This window comes from Lathyrus oleraceus, chromosome 7, assembly GCF_024323335.1.
Source record: "Lathyrus oleraceus cultivar Zhongwan6 chromosome 7, CAAS_Psat_ZW6_1.0, whole genome shotgun sequence".
Classification (NCBI taxonomy): Eukaryota; Viridiplantae; Streptophyta; class Magnoliopsida; order Fabales; family Fabaceae; genus Lathyrus; species Lathyrus oleraceus.
In genome coordinates this window covers 352,885,513-352,900,780 of record NC_066585.1, presented here as the reverse complement: position 1 = coordinate 352,900,780, position 15,268 = coordinate 352,885,513, and the positions used below count along the sequence as shown (strand labels likewise).

The following is a 15,268-nucleotide window of genomic DNA, read 5'->3' as shown; positions in this document are numbered from 1 at the left end:
AATTCGCAGGTCTTGCTACTGAGAACCCAAACCATCATTTAAAAGTCTTTCTCCAATTAGCAAACACTTTTAAAACCAATGGAGCTTCTCCTGAGGCAATCCGTTTAAGATTATTCCCTTTCTCCCTCAGAGATAAAGCCTTATCATGGTTAGATTCCCTTCCACCCAATTCTATAACAACTTGGGAAAACCTTAGAAAGGTATTCCTTACTAGATTCTTTCCCCCAAGTAAGACCGCCGTTCTTCGAAACCAAATAACCAGATTTACCCAGAATCAAGGAGAATCGCTGTTCGAAGCTTGGGAGAGATATAAAGAGCATGCCCACATCATGGTTTAGAAAATTGGTTAATCATTTAGACCTTCTATAATGGACTTCACTATAACACTAAGATGACTATCGACGCTGCCGCAGGTGGCACACTGATGAACAAACCTTACCCTGAAGTTAGTGCCCTTATCGAAGATATGGCTCAAAACCATCAATCATGGGGAGTTGAACGAGCGACAATTGAGAAGAAGGAAGCCCAAGGAGGAGTACATGAGTTAAGCTCTATAGACATGATGCAGGCTAAAATGGACGTGTTAGCCCTCAAGGTTGAGCATATGTGTATAAACCTGAATACTGCAGCTGCAGTTTCGTCGGATTGTGAGATATGTGGAACCAAAGGACACCAATCTGCAGAATGCAGTCTCTTAAACGAAACCAACTTTGAGCAAGTGAACTATGCCCAAGGGAACCCATATTCGAATACCTACAACCCTGGATGGAGGAAGCACCCGAACTTCTCCTATAAGAACAATAACCCTATCCAAAATACGGCACCTCCGAGACAACCAGGTTACCAAGCCCCAAGACCAAGTCAACCTATGCAACCTGTGCCACCAAAGCCGAGCCTTGAGAAAATTGTGGAAAATTTTATCACTGCTCAAACCTAACAAAACAAAGAGTTCATGAACCAGAACATTGACGTTAACGAACTGATTACCTAGTTAGGAACCAAGGTTGACCAAATAGTTACTCATAATAAGATGCTTGAAACCCAGATCTCTCAGGTAGCCTTAAACCAAGCCCCCTAGACTACGCCTGGAGGACAGTTCCCTGGACAACCTCAACAGAATCTGAGAGGACAAGCCAATGCCATTACCCTACGAAGTGGGACCGCTTATGATGAGCCATTTAACCCAAGATTGAGTGAACCCAAAACTTCTAAGGAATATACCGAACCCACAGACGAAGTGAAGGAACCAGAGGAATCTGAAAAACAGGAAGGTCAAGAAAAAGGAGAAGAACCTAAAGACAAAACTTATGTACCACCCCCGCCATACAAACCACCGATACCATATCCGCAAAGACTCAAACAGACCCAAATCAATAACCAGTATCAGAAATTCATCAAGGTTATAGAAAAACTTCACGTAGAAATCCCTTTCACAGAAGCCATCACCCAAATACCTTCTTATGTAAAGTTTCTCAAAGACATCCTTACCAACAAATGTAGACTCGACGATCCGAAGCCCTTGGAATGCAATTCTATTTCCGAGAATAAGTTAGCCAAAAAAGATAAAGATCCTGGAAATTTCTCCATTCCTTGTATTTTGGGAAGTCATGTCATCGAATAAGCTTTTCTAGACTTAGGAGCTAGTGTGAGCTTAATGCATTTAGCAGTTTGTGAGAGGTTAAACTTAGGAGAATTACAACCTACTAAGATGTCACTTCAATTAGCCGATAGATCTATTAAGTATCTGATAGGCATATTAGAAGATGTCCCTGTTAGGATAGGTCAGTTATTTATCCCTACTGATTTTGTTGTCATGGACATTAAAGAGGATGATGATATACCAATCCTTCTAGGTACACCATTCTTATCAACTGCATGAGCCATAATAGATGTCAAGAGAGGAAAGTTGACCTTTGAGGTAGGTGACGAGAATATAGAATTTATACTTTCAAAATTTCTTATGGCACCTGTGATGGGAGACGCATGTTATGCCATAAATATCATTGATGAATGCGTTAGGGAAATAGAACAAGAAGAAATCATAAAAACAATTAAGTTGCCATCAACTCTCATACTGGAAGATGATGACTTTAGGAAGCCCTACATCGATGATAACCTTTATGAATGTTTATCCCTTACCCCAGATCCTATGCCATGCCCTAAGAAACCAACCTTAGAACTTAAAGAATTGCCTAAGAACCTGAGATATGAATTTCTTGATGAAGAGATGAACCGTCCAGTTATAGTCAGTGCTACCTTTAGCCAAGAGGAAACAGACCAACTCTTAGATGTTTTACGAAGATATCCCTCAGCCTTAGGATATAATATCTCTGATCTGAAAGGTATAAGCCCATCCGTGTGCATGCATCGGATTTTTCTCGAAGAAGATTCAAAGCCCTCCAGAGAACATCAGAGAAGAATAAACCCTATAATGAGTGATGTTGTTAAAAGAGAAGTTCTTAAATTACTGGAGGCAAGTATAATCTATCAGATCTCGGATAGTAAGTGGGTGAACCCTGTGCATATAGTACCTAAAAAGGGAGGCATCACAGTAGTGCAAAACGATAAAGGAGAACATATAGAAAAACGGATAGAAGGAGGATGGCGGATGTGCATAGACTACAGAAAGTTAAATAAAGCAACCAGGAAGGATCATTTCCCTTTACCATTTATAGACCAGATGTTGGAGCGTCTAGCCAGACAATCTTACTTTTTCTATCTAGATGGATACTATGGATTCTTCCAAATACCTATCCACCCCGAAGATCAAGAGAAAACTACCTTTACATGCCCTTATGGAACTTTTGCCTACAGACGAATGCCATTCATGCTCTGTAATGCCCCAGCTACTTTCCAACGCTGCATGATGTCAATCTTTGCAGATTACCTAGATAGTATCATGGAAGTATTTATGGATGATTTCTCGGTTTGTGGAATTGATTTCCAAAATTGTCTTGTTAACCTTGAGAAAATCCTGGAGAGATGCGTGGAGGTGAACCTTGTGCTAAACTGGGAAAAGTGTCATTTCATCGTCACCGAAGGGATTGTTTTAGGACATATAGTTTCCAAAAAAGGTATTGAGGTAGATAGAGCTAAGATAGAAGTCATAGAGAATCTAAAACCACCCAAAACTATCAGAGAAGTCCGAAGTTTCCTTGGACATGCTGGATTCTACCGGCGTTTTATCAAAGACTTCCCTAAAATAACTAAACCTTTAACTGGCCTTTTAATGAAAGATGCTGAATTCATTTTCGATGAAAAATGTAATGAATCATTTAATCTTTTAAAGCAAGCGTTGATTTCAACACCCATTATGCAACCGCCTGATTGGTCAGAACCTTTTGAGATAATGTGTGATGCTAGTGATTATGCCGTTGGAGCCGTTCTAGGACAAAGGAAAGATAAAAAATTACATGTGATTTATTATGCCAGTAGAACCCTAGACGCCGCCCAACTTAACTACACAACAACTGAAAAGGAACTACTAGCTGTAGTTTTTGCTATAGACAAATTCAGATCTTATCTAGTAGGAGCCAAAATTATAGTTTACACCGATCATGCCGCCATTCGTTACCTATTAAGTAAAAAAGATGCCAAGCCCATGTTACTCCAATGGATTCTGTTACTATAAGAGTTTGATTTAGATATCTGAGATAAAAAAGGCACTGAAAATGTAGTAGCTGATCACCTTTCTAAGCTAGAACACTTGAAACCAGACTTTGTACCCATAAACGATGATTTCTCCTATGATAGACTGATAGCTAAACTAGAAGCCATTAAAGATGATAGCCTAGGCCCTCATGAGCACTTCCAAAAATCCTTAGCTGTAAGTAACGTGCCATGGTATGCAGACTTTGTTAATTATCTAGCTGCTGATATTATACCCCCTGATCTTGACTACCACCAGAAGAAGAAGTTCTTTAACGATGTAAGGAACTTTTATTGGGACGAACCGCTCCTTTTCAAAAGGGGTAAAGACGGCATTTTTCGCCGTTGCGTTCCAGAAGAGGAGGTAAAAAGTATAATTGAGCATTGTCACTCAGCACCCTATGATGGACATGCGAGCACCTCTAAGACATACGCCAAGATTCTTCAAGCTGGCCTGTTCTGGCCTACCATATCGCACGATGTACATGCTTGCATTGTCAAATGTGATAGATGCCAACGCACGGGAAATATTTCAAGACGTGACGAAATGCCTCTAAGAAACATTCAAGAAGTAGAACTTTTCGACGTTTGGGGTATAGATTTCATGGGACCTTTCCCACCATCCTTAGGAAACAAGTATATCTTAGTAGCTGTGGACTACGTGTCTAAGTGGATTGAAGCTATAGCTGCACCCACAAACGACACTAGAGTGGTGATCAAGTTATTTAAAAACTATATATTCCCTAGATTTAGAAAACCCCGTTTAGTCATAAGCGATGGAGGATCGCACTTCATATCGAGAATATTTGATAAACTTTTAAGCAAATATGGAGTTAGACATAGAGTACCAACACCATACCCCCCACAGACTAGTGGTCAAGTAGAAGTATCCAATAGGGAGATAAAACAAATTCTAGAAAAAACTGTTTCTATATCTAGAAAAGACTGGTCTCAGAAGCTCCAAGAAGCATTATGGGCCTACAAAACCGCTTTCAAAACCCCTATAGGAACAACTCCCTACCAACTAGTCTATGGAAAATCCTGTCATTTACCTTTTGAATTAGAGCATAAGGCCTATTGGGCCATTAAAACTTTGAATTTGGATTACTTGACCGCTGGTGAAAAACGTATCCTTGACATCCATAAACTGGAAGAACTCAGGAAATCCGCCTACGAGAATGCCATAATATACAAAGAGAGAACCAAAGCTTGGCATGACAAAAGAATTGTGAAAAAAGATTTCAATATAGGAGACCCTGTTCTCCTGTTCAATTCTAGGTTACGACTTTTCCCTGGGAAGCTGCGTTCAAGATGGACTGGCCCTTTCAAAGTATCTAAGATTCTGAGATATGGAGCTGTAGAAATCAAGAAAGAAACCTATAGTCCATTCATTGTAAATGGGCAAAGACTGAAGCTCTATGAAGGAGGAAAGATTCCAACAAACTACTCCAGCCACACTCTGGTAGATCCACCAATTCCTACGACAGATGTATAAGTTCCGATCGTCAAGCTAACGACGTTAAACAAGCGCTGCTTGGGAGGAAACCCACGGTTTTCTTATCTTATTTTACTTTTTCTGCATTTATTTACTTTATTTTATTTTTAATCATCTTCTCGTCAGGACTAAATATCATTTGCAATGTTTGTGTTTTCAGGATACTTTTCCCTAACCTTTGTAGGATGCAGAACTTTGATGACATGCACGTGGTTTTTAGAGATGACGCCCAGAGGGAGCGTTACATAGTTCTCTACCAGCGCCCTATGGAACCTACACGCTATCCGAACCAGGATTGCATGGACGCCCTAGGCATTGAGCCGAGCATCAGATTCTTGTGCCACCAACTCCAATGGGATGAATTTGCTGATGCCTTGAACAACACCTACAGGAACATGAATTTGGAGTTCCTTAGCTCGTTTGCTTATGATCCTTACTCCGGACCAGATGGACATGCTGTTTTCAGGTTATTCGGGACTGAGTACTCTTTCAGCCAGAAGGAGTTTGGTGACTTGTTAGGTTTTCAGACAACCCCCGACGCTATCCCTAAGACACCGATGGGATACTTTCTGAGTAGGGAAGTGGAGAAATTCTGGAGCGATATCTCTGGTGGAGGGAGTCAGGATCCTTCCACTCAGTTGTCCCAGGTTATCCACAACCCTGCTATGAGGTATTTCCATATGATACTGGCATACTCTTTTATTGGAAGAACAGATGCTGAGACTCTGCTGAGTGAGGAGGAGATATTTTTGTTATTCTGTGCATCCCAGTCACACCCTGTGGCATGTGGGAATTTTCTTTTGTGTGGCCTTAGCAGTGTTGCTAGATCATCCGAGGGAATCATTCATGTAGGAGGGACTGTCACGCAGATTGCCACTGCCTTAGGCCTGTCCCGCAAGCTGCTTCATCTCAGGACTTTCTGTGGCTATACTACTATGGATATTGATTTCTGCTTGGACAAAGGATTGATGAGGAGAGCCTCTTTCAATCCCAGACAGTTCAGATTGTTGATTGATAGTGAGACGATACATTACTTTACACTGCCAGACCCGATGATGACCAGTGTTCATGACCCAGCTAACTGGAGTTATGCTTTGGAAGGTCATGGAGAGACTGTTGAGGATCCTAGATCCTCTCTTGTTGCTGATTATACTCCTACGTCGCTTTCACCCAAGATTACTGTGCTCTATAATAATTTATCTTTGAAGCCCCCAAATGTCTGCATGCAGACTGTCGAGTGTCGTAGAGAGACTGCCAAGCTTAGGTAGGAGGTGGCTGACCTTACTTTACAGATTGAGGTATACGATCTTACACATGCTACTGAGGCTGATTTTTTGTACCAAGAGATAGCAGAGCTTCTTCAGGAGATAGCCGTACTTCGTGGATCCAGTCAGGCAGATGAGCCCCCTGCTGTTTGAGCTTACCGTCTCGTTTACCTTTTCTTATTTATGCTTATATTATTCTTCGCATTTCCCAAACTTATTTTATATTATCGCATTTGGTACATTTTCAAATTATGTTAGCAGTTTGATATTTCCATATATATTTTATGTGTGTGTTTATTTCCTTTATATTCATATTATAGTCTAATAGTATTATTTATTTATTTGATTAACGTTTAAATTTTATTTTCATAAATTGTGCAAGCCTTATTCTATTAGGAAAAACAATGAAAATTCTATCCGGACCCCCCATACAAAAAAAACATGGAGAAGCCCATACCAAAATCTTCAAATTTCGGCCCAGCTCTTGTGGCACCCGCCATAGACCCTATGGCGCCCGCCACGACGTCTGGTATATGCGGGGAAGATTCAAATGATTCACCATTTTTGGCCCTTCAAACTTCCAAAACCCATTTTTTCCTCTTCCAAAAACTCCATTGAACCCCATAAAAGCTCCTACATTTATCATCTACCCACCCTACAATTTACCTTTCCAACTTCCATTTTAATTTTTATCCATCAATATCCATAAAAATCCCACCTTTACCACCCTATATATATAAACCTATTTTCATCTTCTTCAACACATTCAAAGAGAAAAACAATGGAGTTCAATGGATATATTCTTCGCGAAGGGAAACCTGGGGATAGGCAGAGAAGGATTATTGAAAGGCTGCAAAATCGAGAAATTCTCCCGACGAGGTACGTGGATGATAACTGTCTGTATACTTTGGGTATCTACCACAGTGTTTTTCATTTGTTAGATTTTTTAGGCTTGCACACTATTTTTGTAAACAGAGAGCCTACCTTTGAGCGACTGAGAATCGAGTTTTTAAGTTCTTTAATTTATACTGTCAGTCATAACATTGCTAGTACAGTTGGTACTGTTAAATTTCGAATGTTTGCTATTGAGTATGAGTATAGTACCAACAAACTAGCAGGTTTGTTAGAAATTCCTCATGGGGAAGGTGCTATTTGTGAGGCCCCTTTGGATTCGAACTGGTCGGTTGAGGTGTTTTCCTTCTGGAAGAGATTGTCTAATACTTCAATAAATTCTTCTGAAGGAATTCTTGCCTCGACCATCCATAACCCGGCCATCAGAGTTTTTAGATATCTGTTGGCATGTACTATTTTTGGCCGGGAGAATCCAAACAAGGTTAATTCTCGGGAGCTTCTATTTTTACAAGGAAGCCTCACAAATAGGAGGATTAATTCGGTCCCGTTTATGATTTCTCAGATGGCTTTAACTCTTAATAAAGCGGGACCTATTATTTTTGGAGGACTCATTACGTCTATTGCTCGGGCTCTTAACCTGAACGATGAGATGGCTACCTTAGTTCCCTTAGCTCCTCGCACAATCAACCTTAAATTTCTAAAAGATATGAAATTGTGCCGAGTGAGAAGAGAGGGTGGTTATGTGCTTATGATTCATGGTGTAGCTATCCCATCTGTTGCCTTACCATGTACTAGACGTACTGATGTACGTAATGAAAGGAACTAGACCTATGTTTTAGATGCTCCACCTGTTTTAGGTCCACTTCCTCCTAATGTTCCTGATGAGGAGGGACACGACACTGATGAAGAGTTTGATCGAAGATAGCAATCTCCTGTACCTCATGTGTCCCCCCATCACCCTTCACCACCACACACCGCACCATCTTCTTCTTTTGCAGGTTCTGCTCCTGGATTATATATTACTGAGGAGATGTGGCGCGACCACATGGCTAGAGAACAAAGGCGTGATGGCCTACTCTCTACCATTTAGCAACAACTGGAAGACAACATGAACTTCATGCAAGAATCACAGTGGAAGGCAGATCGATCATATGCGTCTGTTTCACAGACCCTGCTTGCGATCACAAACGAGCAATCCCATCAGCAAAACTACCACCGTGAGCATTTTGTGCTGATAGAGGCCACTCAGGGTTCTATTTTAGGCAACCTTCGAGAGGCGAGGACTGCTCAGGCTACCTTATCGGCCAGGATGTACCAGAGAGACCGTCGTTGCAGCAGATCCCGTCGTCCACCTCAGGATGGCGAAGGGACCAGTGGTCAGCAGTAGTGTGACAGGTTACTCTCCTTTTATCTTATTTCGAAACATTAGGGACAATGTTCGATTTAAGTGTGGGAGGAGATTTTATCGCTTTCTATTTCCCTTTGCTGTTTTTAGTTAGATCATTTATTTTTATTGCTTTTTAGTTGTTTACTTTGTTTTATTTTGTTTTTAGTTAGTGTGTTTTAGAAAATACATGTGTCTGACGAGTCACCAATATAGTGTATCTTTAGTACATCCTCATCTCCCCATTCCTTTAGCCCTACAAAAAAAATTGTTGCAAAAGAAAACGGTGTTGTTCTGAAAGTTTTTGGGCTTTAAGACAGGTTTGAGTTAGGATGTGGTGACTTGGGAGAACTTTTTGAAACATCAGTATCGTTTTAGCACCATAGACTTTATGAATATAGGAATCACTCCCGAAACCCCATATACCATGGCCTTAATTACCATTTCAGTATAGTCCTCAATAGTTTATTCTAGCAGTCAGCTCCGGCCTAAGCATGCTCTACGTAGGGGACCGATGAACATAAGTGAATGATCCAGTGCAATAAATAAAGAAAAAGGCAACTCCGGGATAGGCGACCCTCACAAGGTCATTTAAACCAAAAAGTTGTAAAAATTTGCTGCAAAAGAAAAAGAAAAAAAAACTCACCCACTGTTAGTTCGTTCAGAGGTATCTGGCGCTGAACTCGGTAGGGCGGATTACGATCCGATCCCCCACAACTGCATTTGGGTCAAATAAAAAGGGTTTACACAGATTTATGTGCCAGAAACCCCATGTTTAGGATCAGAATCACTAACCGATCACTCTACTATGAAGCATGTACGGATAACAGGCTTAATGTGATTGCGCCTGAATGAAAAGGACTCAAAAAGAGATGAAGAGGTAGGCCTATAGGTATTGTGGGATAATATGGGTTGGTTAATATAGGAATGGAGTTTATGTCCGTGTCTACGGATAAGTGTCATCACGATACCCTTGGTTCACTTAGTTAGTACCTATCACTACATCCCGACTTGAACTTAGAAACCCTTTTAGCCTGAATCACTCGTTGACACCGGTTTTTCTTCTTTGAGCTTTTAAGTGTTTTGCTTGAGGACAAGCAAGGATTTAAGTGTGGGAGAATTTGATGACACTGAAATTCACCGTATTTTCGACTCTGATTTCGCATGCATTTTAGTTGTTTTATTGTTATTTTGTTATGTTATTACTATGTTTTTTTTTTATTTTCAGGTTTTCAGTTTAACCGGAGCCCCGACCGAGAAAAGGAGCGAAAATGAGCTAAAAAGCCAAAAAATCAGCATTTAACACTTGTGGCTCCCACTGTGGCGGGCGCCATGGGTCCAACCATGACGTGTCCTAGTTTCAACCTCTCCTCAACTGCCATGCCCCCCACGATCTCCACTTGGGCGCTGCAATTTCCTCCTGTGGTGGGCGCCATGATGTTGTAGCGGACGCCACAAGAACAAAATGGTTCCCGCCCATTTTCAAACTTAGGGGCATCCTTGTAATTTCCATTTTTTCTTGCCTATAAATAGATCTTGATTTCATTTGTTTAATCATCCAAACTTAGTTACAACTAGGCATATATCAGTATTGTGTAAAAGTGGTAATCACTTCACATCGGAGTGTTGCCACACTGTGTAATCGAGTCTGTAATCGAGTTTGGAGCACTTTGGAAGGAAGTTTAATCCTGCTGCCATTTTCATTTCTGTTCCGCACTTTATTTGACCCTCCGATTGGAGCAGGTTTTACTGCTTTACCTTTGTCTACTTTATTTTCACGCACTGCCTTTCTTTTGTTTATTTTACCGCACTGCCTTTATTTTGTTTACTTTCCCGCACTCGCACTTTACTTTGTTTATTTCTCGCACTGCACTACTTTCCTTTATTTCTTGCACCGCACTACTTTTATTTACTTTCCTGCACCTGCACTACTTTAACTTATTTTCCGCACTCGCACTGCTTTTATTTACTTTCCTACACTCGCACTTATTACCTTTTTTTTAAAGTCTTTTATTTATCCGTTTTTATGATAAAAATTAAAATGCATTTTTACTTTACCTTGTCTAGCGAAACCTATAAAGGTTAGAATGTAAGGATCATAATTGAACCGATAATCCGTACAATTGTTCGTAGAAACACTTAAGGGTTATTTTGACTTTCAACTTAAGTTTTCCCGCACTTAATTTCCGTTGGGTAAGATCGAAAGCCGCCCGACGTCTGTTTAAACTTAGTTGTTTTTAACTATTTCAAATACAGCGAAAACACTTTTTTTAGTTCATTAGGAGTTTTTAACTTAAAAAGAAAAGTGATTTTAAAACTATTTTCGGACGCATTTATAAGTTTAGAGTCTGGTTCGTGAGAACTTCTTTTGGTTAAGAAATCCAGGTCAAAATAATTTTCAACTTAGTCAAGACACTATATTTCTTAAAAATAGGTTTACTACTCTAACGCAATGTGCGCCTTTTTATAAGTGACAATAAGAGGGTTTGATTAGGGAGTACAACTCGGTTCTGAATACGCGAAAGCGACAGTTCCCGTTAAATTGGTTGTTTTTAAAGTAGGAAACATTACCCATAAGTAATTCTATTAGCAAGTACTTGGATTATTAATTGATTATGTGAATTAATTCGAACCTGTCTTCATTAATTGAATTTAATTTAATACTTTATTTTTCATTGTGCACTCTCTAAAACCCTGTTTCGATTACCTTAGATAAACACCATAACCATAGATAAATGATAGATTGACATTTGGTCTCCGTGGATTCGACAATCTTTTATATTACTCTGACGCGTTCGTATACTTGCGAAAAACACGCATCATCACCTAGTGCTTCCTAAACCGTTCGTGGCGTCTGATTTTAGGCCTTTTGCCACAAATTTCACAATGCCCTTGCCAGGGCGTGAACAACATTACGGAATGCCAACGACAATGATAGCTAGTTTACATAATAACGCATTAGCATTTGCTGACAACGCTGCAAACGTGTATTCACCAATCATGGCGTCTGTTTCTGATAACACTGAAATTTACCGTATTTTAAACTCCGATTTCACATGCATTCCAGTTGTTTTATTATCATTTTATTGTGTTATTGCTATGTTTTTCTTTGTTTTCAGGTTTTTACTTTAATCGGAGCCCCGATCGAGAAAAGGAGCGAAAAAGAGCCAAAAACCCTAAAATTCAGCATTTTGTTCTTGTGGCCTACCCCATGGCTGGCGCCATAGACCCTGCCATGACGTGTCCAAGCTCAACTTCCCTTAACTTCCACGTTCCCCACTACTTCCACTAAGGCGCCTCATTTTGTGCTTGTGGCGGACGCCACAAGAGGAAAGTTTTTCCCTCCCATTTTCAAGTTGAAGGGCATCCCAGTCATTTCCATCTTTTTACTTGCTTATAAATAGAAACTCGAATTCACTTTTATAATCATCCAAACCTAGAGCAGAGGCAAACTCAGAGCAACTTTGTTTCACTTAGGCATATATTCAGTTTTATAAAGTGGTAATCGCTTCGCATTACCGTGTAACCACAATTGTGTAATTGAGTCTGTGATAGAGTCTGTAATCGAGTTTGGAGCACTTTGGAAGGAAGTTAATCCTGCCACCATTTTCATTTCCGCTTTGCAATTTATTCAACCCTTCGATTGGAGCAGGTTTTTATTACTTGTCTTTATCTTATTTATTTTCCTGCACTCGCTTTACTTTATTTATATCCTCGCACTCGCTTTAAGTTATTTATTTCCCGCACTCGCTTTACTTTATTTATTTCTCGCACTCGCTTTACTTTATTTATTTCCTCGCAGTCGCTTTAAATTATTTATTTTCCGCACTCGCACTACTTTTATTTATTTCTCGCACTCTCACTACTTTTATTTATTTCTCGCACTCGCACTACTTTTATTTACTTTCCGCACTCGCACTACTTTTATTTATTTTAATGCACTTTTACTTTACCATGTCTAGCTAAATTTATAAGGTTAGAATGTAAGGATCATAATTGCACCAGTAATCCGTACAATTGTTTGTAGAAACTCTTAAGGGCTATTTTAACTTTCAACTTAAGTTTTCCCGCACTTCAATTCCGTTGGGTAAGATCGAAAGCCGTCCAACGTCTATTTAAACTTAATTGTTTTTAACTATTTCAAAAACAGCGAAAGCGCTTTGTTTAGTTCATTAGGAGATTTTAACATTAAGAAGAAAAGAGATTTTAAATCTATTTTCAGACGCGTTTATAAGTTTAGAGTCTGGTTCGTGAGAACCTCTTTTGGTTAAGAAATCCAGATTATAATACTTTTCAACTTAGTCAAGATACTATATTTCTTAAAAATAGGTTTACTACTCTAACGCAATGCGCGCCTTTTTATAAATGACAATAAGAGGGTTTGATTAGGGAGTACAACTCGGTTCTGAATATGCGAAAGCGATAGTTCCTGTTAAATTAGTTCTTTTCAAAGTAGGAAACACTGCCCATAAGTAGCTCTACCAGCAAGTACTTGGATTATCAATCGATTACGTGAATTACATTCGACCCTGTCTTTATTAATTAAATTTATTTCAATACTTTACTTTTCATTGCACACTCTAAAAAACACCTATTTTGATTGCCTTTGATAAACACCATAACAATAGATAACGATAGATTGACACTTGGTCTCTGTGGATTCGACAATCTTTTATATTACTCTGACGCGTTCGTATACTTGCGAAAAACCGCATCAAGTTTTTGGCGCCGTTGCCGGGGACCAATTTCGTCAAATTTCATTTTCCTGTTGTTATATCGTTTAGACTTAGGCTATTTCCCCCGGTCAATGCGAAGAACTCGCAGCACCGGAAGTTTAAGCTTAGTATACCCTCTGGCGGAACCTGAACGTTACGCTCGCGCACGTTTATTGTTTCATAGAATTAAGAGAGCTATGGCCGAAGATCAAAACCAAAGACCTCTTAAGGACTTCGCTCAACCATCAAATGAAGAACCTAGTTCTAGTATAGTAAACCCAACCATCCCAGCTAATAATTTTGAACTTAAACCATCCCTGTTGCAACTAGTGCAACAGAGACAATTCGCAGGTCTCGCTACTGAGAACCCAAACCAACATTTAAAAATATTTCTTCAATTAGCAGACACTTTTAAAACCAATGGAGCTTCTCCTGAGGAAATACGTTTAAGATTATTTCCTTTTTCCCTCAGAGATAAAGCCCTATCATGGTTAGATTCCCTTCCACCCAATTCCATTACGACTTGGGATAACCTTAGAAGAGTATTTCTTGCTAGATATTTTCCCCCGAGTAAGACCGCCGTTCTTCGAAACCATATAACTAGATTTACCCAAACCAAGGAGAATCGTTGTTCGAAGCTTGGGAGAGATATAAAGAGTTATTACGAGCATGCCCACATCATGGTTTAGAAAATTGGTTAATCATTCAAACCTTCTATAATGGACTTCATTACAACACAAAGATGACCATCGACGCTGCCGCAGGCGGTGCTCTGATGAACAAACCTTATCCTGAAGCTAATGCCCTCATCGAAGATATGGCTCAAAACCATCAATCATGGGGAGTCGAACGAGCGACAGTTGAGAAGAAGGAAGCCCAAGGAGGAGTGCATGAACTAAGCTCTATAGACATGATGCAAGCTAAAATGGACGCATTAGCCCTTAAAGTCGAGCATATGTGCATAAACCCGAATACTGTAGCCGCAATTTCATCGGATTGTGAGATATGTGGAACCAAAGGACACCAATCTGCAGAATGCAGTATATTAAACGAAACCCACTATGAGCAAGTGAACTACACCCAAGGGAACCCATATTCGAATACCTATAACCTTGGATGGAGGAATCACCCAAACTTCTCCTATAAAAACAATAACCCTATTCAAAATAATGCACCTCCGAGACCTAGTTATCAAGCCCCAAGATCAAATCAACCTATGCAACCTGTACCACCAAAGCCGAGCCTTGAGAAAATTATAGAAAATTTTATCACTGCTCAAACCCAACAAAACAAGGAGTTCATGAACCAAAACATTCATGTTAACGAGTTGATTACTCAGTTAGGAACCAAGGTTGACCAAATAGTTACTCATACCAAGATGCTTGAAACCCAGATCTCTCACGTAGCTTTAAACCAAGCCCCTCAGACTACACCTGGAGGATAATTCCCTAGACAACCTCAACAAAATCCGAGAGGACAAGCCAATGCCATTACCCTACGAAGTGGGAACGCTTATGATGAGCCACCAAACCCTAGATTGAGTGAACCCGAAACTTCTAAGGAATGTACCAAACCCACGGACGAAGTAAAGGAACCAGAGGAACCTGAAAACCAGGAAGGTCGAGAAAAAGGAGAAGAACCTAAAGACAAAACTTACGTACCACCCCCGCCATATAAACCACCTATACCATATCCGCAAAGACTCAAACAAACCCAGATCAATAAACAGTATCAAAAATTTATTAAAGTTATAGAAAAACTTCATGTAGAAATCCCTTTCACAGAAGCCATCACCCAAATACCTTCTTATGCAAAGTTTCTCAAAGACATCCTTACCAACAAACTTAGACTTGATGATCCGAAGCCTTTGGAATGTAATGCTATTTTCGAGGACAAATTAGCAAAGAAA

General features: G+C 39.9%; 1 non-coding gene and 1 pseudogene across 1 annotated transcript; both read right to left on the bottom strand.

Annotated features, from left to right (window-relative positions):
* Positions 1–239: 239 nt before the first annotated feature.
* Positions 240–336, bottom strand: LOC127109435 (uncharacterized; annotated as a pseudogene).
* A 13,604-nt stretch (positions 337–13,940) lies between these two features.
* LOC127109034 (small nucleolar RNA R71) lies at positions 13,941–14,046 on the bottom strand. Its single transcript, XR_007796521.1, has one exon. It is a non-coding gene; the product is annotated as a small nucleolar RNA R71 (small nucleolar RNA).
* Positions 14,047–15,268: the final 1,222 nt, after the last annotated feature.